Below are 12342 nucleotides of genomic sequence, written 5' to 3'. Positions count from 1 at the left end.
CTTCCCATGCTTGGTGCATATGAGGTAACATTGGACACTTGTGATTATAATGTCCAAATACTTTGCAATAGACCCAAGCTTTATTTGTACGAAGAGCCTTATTTTTCTTGGGTTGTCCGCATTGCTACTGGGTTGCGGGAATAAGCTGGTAACCCTTAGGGGAATAAGGTGGAGGACCCTAGCTTCCTTGGTTACCTTGAGATGGTTGGTTCTAGTTACCCTTCCCCTTATTCTGTCGCTTAGGGTTGGGGGATTGGTTGCAATCTACTGAGCATACACTTGACCTTGAGGAGGTGGTTGTTGTTGTGGCAGAGGTGGAGGAGGCATGGGAGGTTGAGGCACTAGTGCCAGAGGGTCTAGAGCACTATGTTGTGCATAAGGATAGAGAGAATTAGCAGAAACATTGGGATAACCAAGTGAAGCGACGACTAGCCTGGCATCGATGAATGTGGATGGGAATATGCGTATGGCATGCCTGAACCTTGGTAAGTGTTGCCATGGGAAGGAGTAGGAGGGGGATATGTGTAAGTGGAACTAGTCCCCCAAGGTTAACCATAATTCATATCAGGTTAAATATATGATGGAGGTGGAGGGTGTGAGATAGATCCAACTATACTGTTAGCCGCATGAGATGCCCCCGGTGCATTAGCATCACTAGGCCAAGGAAGATCGGGAAGGATAGTATAAACATATCCTAATTATGCATAGATCATGTTATATTTCAAAGCTATTTGGAGCACTTATCCCTCATACTAGGTGTTATAGACATATTTGGGCACTTCAAACCCAATCACATATGTCGATAAACCAAGGGCTCTTTAACCCCTAAAAATGTTGTTTCATACCCTAAAGGATCATGGTCAACTGATTACCTCATTTCACAGAAGTTCCACCTGAAAAACCACTCAGAACTGGCAAAAACTGGACCATACTGACTGCTCCATGGTCAAGGTGCAATGCATATTGGCTACTACACTAGCCAAGTGAGATGCATATTGAAAGAGCCTTCTGTGGGGTGCGATGAGCGAGAATGGACAAATGGCAGAGACAGTTTGCTAAGTGGATGCTCATAAAATCTTCTAGAAACTTCTCTTGTGACACTTGCCTCTCTGAATTCGCCCAGGGATGAGTAAGAGATCAATGAAATCTCCAAGTGGAACCAAGAACTATCAGTGGAATGACACTAACCAAAAACCCAGAGCTGACTCACCCCCATGCAAGACATCTATAAATGGATCCCTCATCTAAGAGATCTAGAGGCTATAATTTTGTAATTTGTAAGGAAGTGTTGTTGGTTTATCTTTGAGAAGAGGCATCGCATTGTTGGGTGATATTTCTTTTCATGAGGTGAAGACGGCTTTAATGTTCGGAGGATGATGCTGGATCAAACAACTGGGTTGTAATCCTCTCTTCTACTACTATTAATAAATTTCTTTGAGTTTTCCTCCATATAATCGTGTATTTGTGAATCTTGTTATTTGTGAATGCAATTGTATGGTCGATGTATTTCTGATTCTGCATTGTTTATGATATTATAGATCTAGATGCTTTGATGGTGTTTTGTTACTTTGACTCTATAGGTATTCTCTAAAGCGGGACAAGTAGGAGAGGAGTGCAAGCTCTATCAAGGGAGAGGGAAATTAGGGAAGGAGTCAAGCAGAAGATCCAGGTTGGTCCCCTTTGCTTCTCTCTTATCTATCATACATAAAGGAAATCGAAAATTGCTTTGATCATTTGTTTCTAAGATAGCTACCCATCTTAATGGGACTAGCAGATCGAAAAGACACTAGTTTTCCCAGAAACAAAATGGCGACTCCACTGGGGAGTGAATAGTTTGTTTGTTTGTTATTGTTGTTTGCTTTATAAACTATAGACGGAGCCTAAAGTTAGCTAGATAGCCTTCGAACTGCTCTTGCTATGCAATTGCAAAGTAGATGAATGCCGCTTTAGTCAATCTCCTGGTTGGTTTATGGACTAAACATTTGACTTACAAGAATTCTAAGCACCCTTTTGGTAGCTCAATAACCTCATAATATCATACCCCTGTACTTTGTTCTTTACTGTTCATAATAGCTCAGCCTAAATCCCTGAACTCAGCTGCAAATTTGACCAAAAACCCAACTCAGTTTTTCTCTCTGGCCCATCGCACTATCTGTAACTGGAAGCCTGTACACATCACACCTCCCGTGTGTAGCAGGTGAGATTCATCCCTGTTTCTCTTAAGGACAGGTGCGATGACTGAGTAGTCCTATTTCTCTCCTTGAAATTTGGTTTTTTGTCCTTGTTTTCAGCTCTGTTTGATTGTGTTGCTGCTTATGATCAGTATCTCATTGCTGAAGCCTCCTTCCTTTACATTGTTCAGCCTCCATTGATTAGGATTTGTAAATGTTTTTATGTATTTGTCCATCATTTACAGTCCTTCTTTGTCAGAAGTAGCTTAAATCAAACTGTTGTTTTGATGCAAAAAGTGTCGTAACTATCATTTTGAGTCAAAAAGAAGAGTGTTGTAAAGTCTTCCTCCTCTAGATAGTCGATTGTACTTTTTTCCTTGTATTTGATTTGAATTGTTAATATTTTAAGTGTCGAAAGTAGTTTTCTATTCGAAATTGAAAAGTGTTGTTTCAGTCCTCCTTTCATTTTGAAAAGAAATTGTCGAAATGTCGCTTTGAAGAAAATATTTTAGATCTATACTTATTTTTCCTTTTTGGCATTCTCACATTAAGGAAACAAAAAACAAATACATGCATTTGCATTTGCATTTAGATTGTGTGTGAAAATGATTTAGGAAAAGTGCATTTAGTGTGTGCTCTTTGCTCTCCGTTGAAAGAATCGTAATCTTCTTTCCTTAGTAGCTAGGATTTTCATTTCTAAAAGAAAATAAATGACTGTTTATCATTTTAGATTGCATATTTAGGAATTTTACATCTACATCATGCGGTGAACCTTGAAAGAAAAACTTCTAAACAAGATCAAATCTAAAATAAATCTCAATGAACATAAAAACACTTTGGAACCTAATGCAACACATCTAGAAGTCTAGGCTAGAGACGTGTTCCAGCGTCGGAAAACCTAGTAACTATCGTTTTCATCGAAGCTTGGGTGATTCCTCCTCTTTGATATGACAAGTGCTAGTAGGGACTTGTGCTCCCCGTACCATCGAGTATATATTGGGAGACCACAATAGGCTGATATCCTTTATCCATAGGAAGCCGTGTCTGCCACCCTATCGATCGCAATGCACTGAAGACAACATTCGGGAAGATTGACTGTCATATATAAGTCCTTGGTAATTTCTCTTTAATTTACCACCAAGGTGTATATTGCAGTTTTGCGATTGGTTTGGTAATCCCTCTGTCTAGATTTCCAGAGTAGTCACTTTCGTTCCTTTTCGACTCCTTAAAAGAAAAGGTCCATCTTAGCACTTGTCACTTCAGGCTCATTAAAAATTGAAGGGGACAAGAGTCATCTTTAGCTTTTTCTCAACTCCTAAAAATTGAAAAAGAAAAGTTGCGTCAAAGCGTTAATAAAATTTATTTAAATTGGAATAATATCTCTATTCCTTCTTTGATCTTAGGTTGAAATAATGGAGTCCACCAATCAAGGAACCCCTCTTAGGGGAAATCCTAGTCCTTTCTCTTCTTGGGGAGATATTGGTGCTCCGTATATGGCTACATTGTCCCTTCCAGGAATCACAATTGGCCTGCCAGTATGGCTATTCTCAACCTCTGTCATTCAAAATACCATGATTCCTTAGCAATCGAATCAGCAACCAGATGATACTGAAGTTGTCCCTTCACCTTCTACTTTGATTGTTTCTCCCTCCCCTTCTTCCTCTTCGCTTGGTGAAACTAGTGATACTAAAAACCAAGTAGCTGAGAAGAAGAAGAAAGGGAAGGAAAAGAAGAAGAAGAAGTCAGTTAAGCAAGGGGGCAACCATGCATCATCCGGTGAAAATCCGCACACCAAACTTTCCAAGCACAGATCTCCATGCATAATTTGCAAGGGAGACCACCTTCATCAAGATTGTCCTTACATTCTGCGGATATTGAGAGAATGGTCTCGCCATTCACACCATCCGATGTCATCAACCTCTGGTAATCAGGTTGACAACACACAATCAACTAGTGAAATTGAAGTCAATGGATAGAAAGGAAAGGTCAGATTTCCATGTAGGTTATGTGAAGGTAATCATGCTCTTCACCATTGTCCTTTTTTGGACGAAGCCAAAAGTGTCTTGGATAACCGTCCTACTTCACCGCAGCGACTTCCACCTGGATACAAGAAACTCTCACCAAGTTCGTCGCTAGTTGAAAACCCGACTGGCGTAACTCAATTGTCGGTCGAAATGCCTATCGTTGAAAGTGAACCTTCTGAGTCCATACCGGACCAAAGTCAATAGGTTGAGATGGCATTCGACCCAGTCTTGCCTTCAGAAGGTCCACCTTCAGATGATACTATTTCCAAAGAGAATGAAAACGATGTTGTTCAAATTCTTTTTGTTAATACAAAGTCTGATGAACTTGGGGGCAATCCACCCATTCCTTTACAATAGGAGGAAAGTCCCCTAGTTTAAGGGGTTCATTCAACCGTTTATCTGATACCCCCTCCAAACAGTCTAGTCATTTCCTTCGATTGGAATCAACTAGCAAGACCCCGCCTTCCATCTAACGTACCGTTCCGGATCATAGTACAAGTTTACAAAATGATCGTGCCTGACACTATCATAGATGAAGGGGCTTCAGTGGGTATCCTTTCCTCAACTGCTTGGAAAGTGCTTGGTTCTCCATTGCTTCTGCCTGAGACAAAATTTGTCAGGCTTTAACAAAGGAACCAGTCGACCGTTAGGGATCCTTCCGAAGTTGCTGATAACTTTGAAAAGGAAAACCGTTCACTTGAACGTGATGGTAGTCCAAGGACCATTAGATTACAATCTACTCCTTGGGCGTGACTATGTTTATAGCATGGAAGATATTGTTTCCACACTCTTTCGAGTGATGTGTTTCCCGCATGAAGGCCAAATGATGCAACTTATCAACCAGCTTTCATTTCTTGGTTCAAACACAGCTACAAGTCAAACATCATCCCTAAATGGTCACTTTGCGTCGAGAATGTCTCTTCAACCTTCATTCCATCCACTAGATTGCGACAAATAGTTTGGTGAATGTAACGAAGCTTAGGGGGCATGAACCCTAGTCTGCTTCGACAGACGAACCTAGCTAAAAATATAGATTTCCTTGTAGGTTATGGGATCGGATTGAAACAATCATTTCCTTGTAGGTCATGTGATTGGTCTGAAACACCATTTCCTCATAGGTTATGTGATTGGAAGCTCACACCATTCACCTTTGTTTATTTCGATGGACAAAGCCAAGGAAGTGTTTTTGTCTAACCACTGATAAAAACAATCCTGCCTAACCGCGGGAACTTCCATATGATGACTTGGAGACTCTCCTTTTCTCAATACCTGGGGGCATGCAAAACCTTTGTATGCAAGCGAAAAATGACCAATTTCTTTTTTTAGCTTTTTAGCGTTTTTAGCTTTTTATCTTTTTAGTTCAACTTCTTAGGTTAGGTGATTGGTCTGATCCACTATTCACCTTTGTCTGTAGCGCGCAGACGAAGCAAAGGAAGGGTTGTGTCTAGAAGAAAGACAAAACCATCCTACCTAATCTCAGTAGTTCCTTAGCTTTTAGTGTAGTTAGCTCTGTAGTTTGGTCGTTTCTAGCCTACATAAAAAGGCAATGAGCACATGTTATCGTAGAGTTCAAGCTCAATAAAAAATAAACCTACCAATGAGAGACATCTTTAGACTACTGGTATGAGCAATGTTTCTGCAAGGTTCAAGCTTGTTAAAAAATAAACCTACCTCTGAGCATATGTTAACGCAAGGTTCAAGCTCATTAAAAATAAACCTGCCTTCAGTAAATGATCTCTATGATTGCCATGCTATCAGCCTTTTGAGCCTTGGTTGTGTTCTTACCATCACCTCCATTCTTTTGGCCGATCATACGCTTCCACTTGATTGTTTACCCTTTTGAGGAATAGCTACGACAAGTGGTTCTATTAGCCACCCTCTTCACACTGCCATGTTTTGAGAAGTTCCAAGCTTAACCGGAATCAATTGCTACCCAAAAACACCACTCGTTCCTCAAAAACGAGTCTCTTTTAAACTCTTTTTAGACTAGTTAAATATAAAAATATTGTTGAGCTATTGGCCTTTCTAGCTCGTTAAAGTAAGGGGAAGCGCCATCCCTCCTGTATTTTAATCTTTTTGGACCTGAGGGATTATCCCACAAAAGGATCAAGTGCTTGTCTTTTTCGGCTCGCTAAAGCGATAAAAAAGTTATCCCTTTCGTATTATTTTATACTTTTTCAGACTTAAGGGATTATGCTACGTAAAAGGATTGCTGGAATTTCCTTTTCATCCCTTTTCAAACTCTCTAAAAAGGACCGAGTTGTCTTTGTCATTAAAATCTTTAAAACAATAGCAACAAACTTGTCCATCCAGACAAGAATGAGTCTCACTGTCGCTAGGCTCGCTAAAACATAGCGATAGGTTTTCCCAAAGGGAAAATTATAGAACAAGCATATGTTATCCTCCTCAAGCTTGACAAAAATAAAGAGGTACTGGTCAGCAATGACTGGGGAAAAAAGGGAAGAAAACTTGAAGAATTTTATTGGTAGCAGGTCACTCTTGAACATGACACTTTCACTCCATCACCATGATTGAGTCAGGTTGGGTTATTCCATTCACTGGTCATATCACCATTGGTCCTCCGTACCATCCATCTATTGGGGTTAACACTACCAATCCATCTCAATGTCATTGACATGTTCAAGAGAAGTCGTTAGAGAATTCACCATCCAACTAATGCCTCATCCACTGCAATACCTTCACCCTCCACTTTTCATGACCGCCATTCCTGAACCTTGTATCATCAGATCGTTTTCACCCCTAGAAAATCATTTGCTTTGTTTCGTGTCATAGATGTGGGATACATCAAAGCCCTCCTACGACAGAGTCACTTCATGTCTACATCAGCTCATTATCCAAGAAGTTGACTTAGAAACAACCCTTTCAGTACTTTGAAGCTTGCATGCCTTAATGGCAAGTTTTTCACTTCTGGCGACAGGTTTACATCAATGGCCTTCGACCGAATGATTTTGCATGGTGTTTGACATCGACTCATATATTCACACCACGTGAATTGTACTGTAGTACCTTGAGGGTCATTATCATTATCGGTGATTCCTTCGGCGCCTGTTAACAGCTGACATCATTGGCTGGTAATCAAGTGATGTCTTTCCATGTTTGACTTCAGAACATCTTTTCACATGGATCCACTTGTACATTGAGCGAAGATTGAACGAGTTTGAAGACCCTGGATCTAGTTTCATCCATCCGGGCTGCGATATATTTAGGAAAATAAAGGCATCAAATTTACACAGAAGCTACACAGATGATCATCCAAGCTAAAGGATGATGACTCTACATATAAAGAATCACTAGTCTGCAACAACAGACGATTATCTGTTCTATGTACATGAAGATGAATTTATAAATCTGAGCATGGGAATGCCCGCCTCAGCTAGATCATGAAAGAAAATATGATGATGATGTTTTGTACTGTGTCTTATACAGGTCACCTTCCAGTTCGAATACCTTGAATCCTCATGATAAAGAATTTCACCCGACATCAAAAGATTTACGACCTCATGCTTTAGGGGGCAACTGTTATAGACATATTTGGGCACTTCAACCCCAATCACATATGTTGATAAACCAAGGGCTCTTTAACCCATAAAAGTGTTGCTTCATACCCTAAAGGATCATGGTCAATTGATTACATCATTTCCCAGAAGTTCCACCTGAAAAACCACTCAGAACTGGCCAAAACTGGACCATACTGACTGCTCCATGGTCAAGCTGTGACGCATACTGGCTACTACACTAGCCGGGTGTGATGCATATGGAAAGATCCTTCTATGGGGTGCGATGAGTGAGAATGGACAAATAGCAGAGACAGTTTGCTAAGTGGATGCTCATAAAATCTTCTAGAAACTTCTCCTGTGGCACTTGCCTCTCTAAATTCGCCCAGGGATGAGTAAGAGATCAATGAAATCTCCAAGTGCAACCAAGAACTATCAGTGGAATGAAACTAATCAAAAACCCAGAGCTAACTCACCCCCTTGCAAGAAATCTATAAATGGATCCCTCATCTGAGAGATCTAGAGGCTGGAATTTTGTAATTTGTAAGGAAGTGCTATTGGTTTATCTTTGAGAAGAGGCATTGTATTGTTGGGTGATCTTGCTTTTCATGAGGTGAAGAGGGCTTTGATGCTGGATCAGACAGCTGGGTTGTAATCCTCTCTTCTACTACTATTAATAAAATTCTTTGAGTTTTCCTCCATATAATCGTGTATTTGTGAACCTTGTTATTTGTGAATGCAATTGTATGGTCAATGTATTTCTAATTCTGCATTGTTTATGATATTATAGATCGAGATGCTTTGATGGTGTTTTGTTACTTTGACTCTACAGGTATTCTCTAAAGCGGGACAAGTAGGAGAGGAGTTGCAAGCTCTATCAAGGGAGAAGGAAATTAGGCAAGGAGTCAAGCGGAAGATCCAGGTTGGTCCCCTTTGCTTCTCACTTATCTATCATACATAAAGGAAATCACAAATTGCTTTGATTGTTTGTTTCTAAGATAGCTACCCGTCTTAGTGGGACTAGTAGATCGAAAAGACACTAGTTTTCCCGGAAACACTAGGGGAAGTGGGAGGCGACATCTTTACCAATGGGGGCCAAAAGTGATTTCAGGAACTAATCCATATAGACACAGTCTTCAAATTCAGGAGCCCTACACATGCTCCTCCTTCTATGCCATTCTTGAACATGGTCAAATAGGTGGGTGGCAGAAGTTTGAAGGAAAGTGGTTAAGATTTTGGTACCAATGTCATATCATAGGGGTAACTTCAAGTATGACATAAAAGCTTTAGCTAGAGTCGTGAAGGTGGAATGGGAGGCATGTAGTTGGTCCACATACCTCTTGGCAGAAACTCTAGTAAGGGTGCGCTGGAAAAGACGAAGGCGAATGGAGTCTTTAGTGATGGAATTAGATGAACACCACATATGAAAAGAGCAAACATGATTTGTGGGATCTTCTCTGGGATTACCTTCAAACTTGGGGATGTCATAAGGAAGCTTGGTAGGCATAACAGGCCAACTGGGGCCATGGAGAAGAGGATTATTGATGAGCTAGCTGAAATCAGGAAGGCTCAATCCAGCCATATAAGGGAGAAATGAGAGGTTAGTGACAATATGAGTAGAGTTTCCACTTGTGGGGTTACCTTGGTTACCACCTTGGTTTCAGATCATTTTTTCTATTGTGTGTGGGTGTCTTATTTCCATTGTTAAGGTGGCCTATGAGTGGATAACTACAAATGTTATCTTTGAAAGTGCATGCTATTTCCATTCCTAATTTCTTGTCAGCTTGTCCATTGAACAATTTTTATTTGAATTTTTTGGTTTGGTAATAATTTCTCCGATGGTGAAACCTCACTACCCATGCTTTCCTCCATTGAGAATTTGTCATGATTTTTTTTCATTCCTTGGTTTCTATATAGTTCATAACTAGAAAACTTTGATGTAGCAACACCCCTTTAGTTGAATCTACCATGTTTGTGTTCCTAACATGCTCATGGTGGAAAGTGGCAACTATGTTCATTAATCTTTCATCACTTCTTCATATCTTGGGAAATTGGTGGTGATTATAGATATGTTGCTTAATGTATCATGAATATTGGCTCTCTCCCTCTACAATTCCTCTATTTTTTGTTTCTTCTATTTAGTTTGGATCTACTTGGTTTTTTTAGTGTTATGTTTTGGAGCTTCACTACAATGATAGAGGTTATAAACTAACTTGTGAATATTTTGAGTTGGTTCAATTTCATTCACTATTAAAGTAGCCTATAAGTGCATGCCTACAACTTTTCTCTTGTAATTTCTATCTCTTTGCACATATTTTGTGTTCAACTCATTATTGTTTGGTTTTTTGGTTTCGTGGTCAATTGCCTAGGGTGTAATGTGATGAACCTTGATTTCCTCCATTGTAAATTTAGTTATGGGATTGGGCGAAAGGGAGATATAGAATTTTGTTTGAAAATTGGCATGGTGTTGAAAAAGGCTATGTGAAGGTAGCTTGGGTGTTATTATTGAAATTATGGTGATTTGCTTCATTCTATGATAAGCTTATTTCTACTAGCACAATTCTCATAATGTATATGAGAGCATTAGTTTAGTGGGCATTGATTACAGTTATTTCCTTGTGCTTATTGGTTGCAAAAAAATTGTGATTCTTAGTTGGATTTGTTGTTTGCAACTATTGATGGTGTGTAGGCTAGTTCATGATCAAGGTTGCACTTCATTGATTTATTTTTCTTAAGAATGAAACTTTGCATGCTAGTAATTGTTGTCTTGAATTTCTATTGTGATTCACCCTTACCATTTTCAATTCTATTTACTTACCTTTGTTATTGGGCTTCATCGTTTGTTGTGGTGGCACTAAGATGCTCAAAGGTGAGGTTTTGAGTCTCGCAAAAAGTCCTTGTCACTATCGGTGGATATTTTTCCTCTATATATTTCACTTAGGATAATTATTTTTAGATTTATGTGGACAAACACGATATAGAGTAAAGGAATCCCTTTAGTTAAGAGGTTGATTTCCATTAAGGGGGTGTGGAGTCAAATGATCATCCAAAAATATATTGAACCTAATACCCCACTAGATTGGATTAGGAAGCCAAATAAATGTCCCCAAAATGCTTATATTCTACGGAAGGAAATGGTTCTTTCTTTCCTTTTCATATGCATTTGGGTAGCATGGAAAGTGGGGATTGGTGAGAGTGTGATAATAGGAGATAATCCATGGGTTGGTTGTTGGAGTGTTTTCAAGCTATCTAGATATCTAATTGATATTATCCTTAAATGACTATTATTTGTCCTAAGAATGGGATAATGAGTGTTTATAGGGCTAGAAGTAAATATAGAAGCTCAATGGGAAGAATTTGTTGTCTACACTAAATAGTAGTCATGTTTAAATAAACTAGATAGAGGAGACTTTAGTTTGTTCCAAAACTCCTACTCTTGGGTTCTACATTCCAATGTGTGATGAGGAGGGACCTAAAATCATATAATGGTGGTTGAACTTGTAGGGAAAATCAATTATTCCATGAAAACAAAAACAAAAATGTCATTTCCTATCATTAATAAGGAATTTATCTAGGAAGTGCTTCAAGGGGTAATAAAAAAGTACTTGAAAAGTGTGTTTTGTGTTTGGATAATGTGGAAACTACTATCCATCCATTAATCTATTGTGAATATGCAAAGTAGGTAAGGGTTGAAATGGAGAGATTTTCAAGCCTCTAAGATGGGTGAAAAGGATATTCAATAACAGATTGTCTTAAAAATTGGATCTTAAATCCTAACTTAAAAGACTACAAAGCTCTCTCTGTAATAATGTTTCAAGGAATTAGGCTTGCAAGAAATTTATTTATATTTGAAAAGATATGCGTCACTCTCTTTCAATATGTTAATTATAGCAATGTTATCCTTAGAAATTTTAGGTCTCAATCTAATTCACCAATGCATAAACAAATTGATCCAACTTGATGTCAGGGTTTCTTTAATGAAGGAAGCTAAGGTTCCCCTTCAAGATAAGGTACTAGACAAATTTTATACTTAAATAATGATCTTATTTCAAATTTAAGGAAAGGGTAAGAGGGGGATTTATAATACGACGATCTTATTTAAAATTGAAGGAAAGGGTAAGAGGGGGACTTATAATATCACGAAGTTGTTAACTTGAAATTATTATTAATGCTTGTTGTTGAAAATAAACGTTAATTCAACTTCTTGGTGATTTTATGGTGATAATCGGATGGTCAAAAAATTAAGATGGTGAATCTGTTTTTAATGCTACTTTTAACTTCACTTTTTTATTTCATGTGTTCAAAGAAAATAGAAAGGAAGTAGATTCCCTCTCAAAAGTTGGCTTATATCTCGTTGTTAGTACTTGGATAGTGCTAGAAACAAAGGATGGCCATACGCATATTATTTTTCTTTCGATTTTTTATTTCTAGTACGGGATGAACCTATGGTGTCTATCGTTGCTATGAGTAGGCTATTGTTCACCTTAAATTTTACATGGCATAATGATATGGCTATTGTAAGGACACTATATGCTTTCATTAAATGATATTGTATGCTCTCCATGTTCAGAAAGCTTTGATATTATTGTGACGTCTTTCATGTTGTTTGAGTAGGTTGGTAATAAATCTATT

This window comes from Pinus tabuliformis, chromosome 1_2 (genome assembly GCF_031772625.1).
Source record: "Pinus tabuliformis cultivar Carrire ecotype Pingquan chromosome 1_2, CPIR1, whole genome shotgun sequence".
Classification (NCBI taxonomy): domain Eukaryota; kingdom Viridiplantae; phylum Streptophyta; class Pinopsida; order Pinales; family Pinaceae; genus Pinus; species Pinus tabuliformis.
This window is presented reverse-complemented; position numbering follows the sequence as displayed.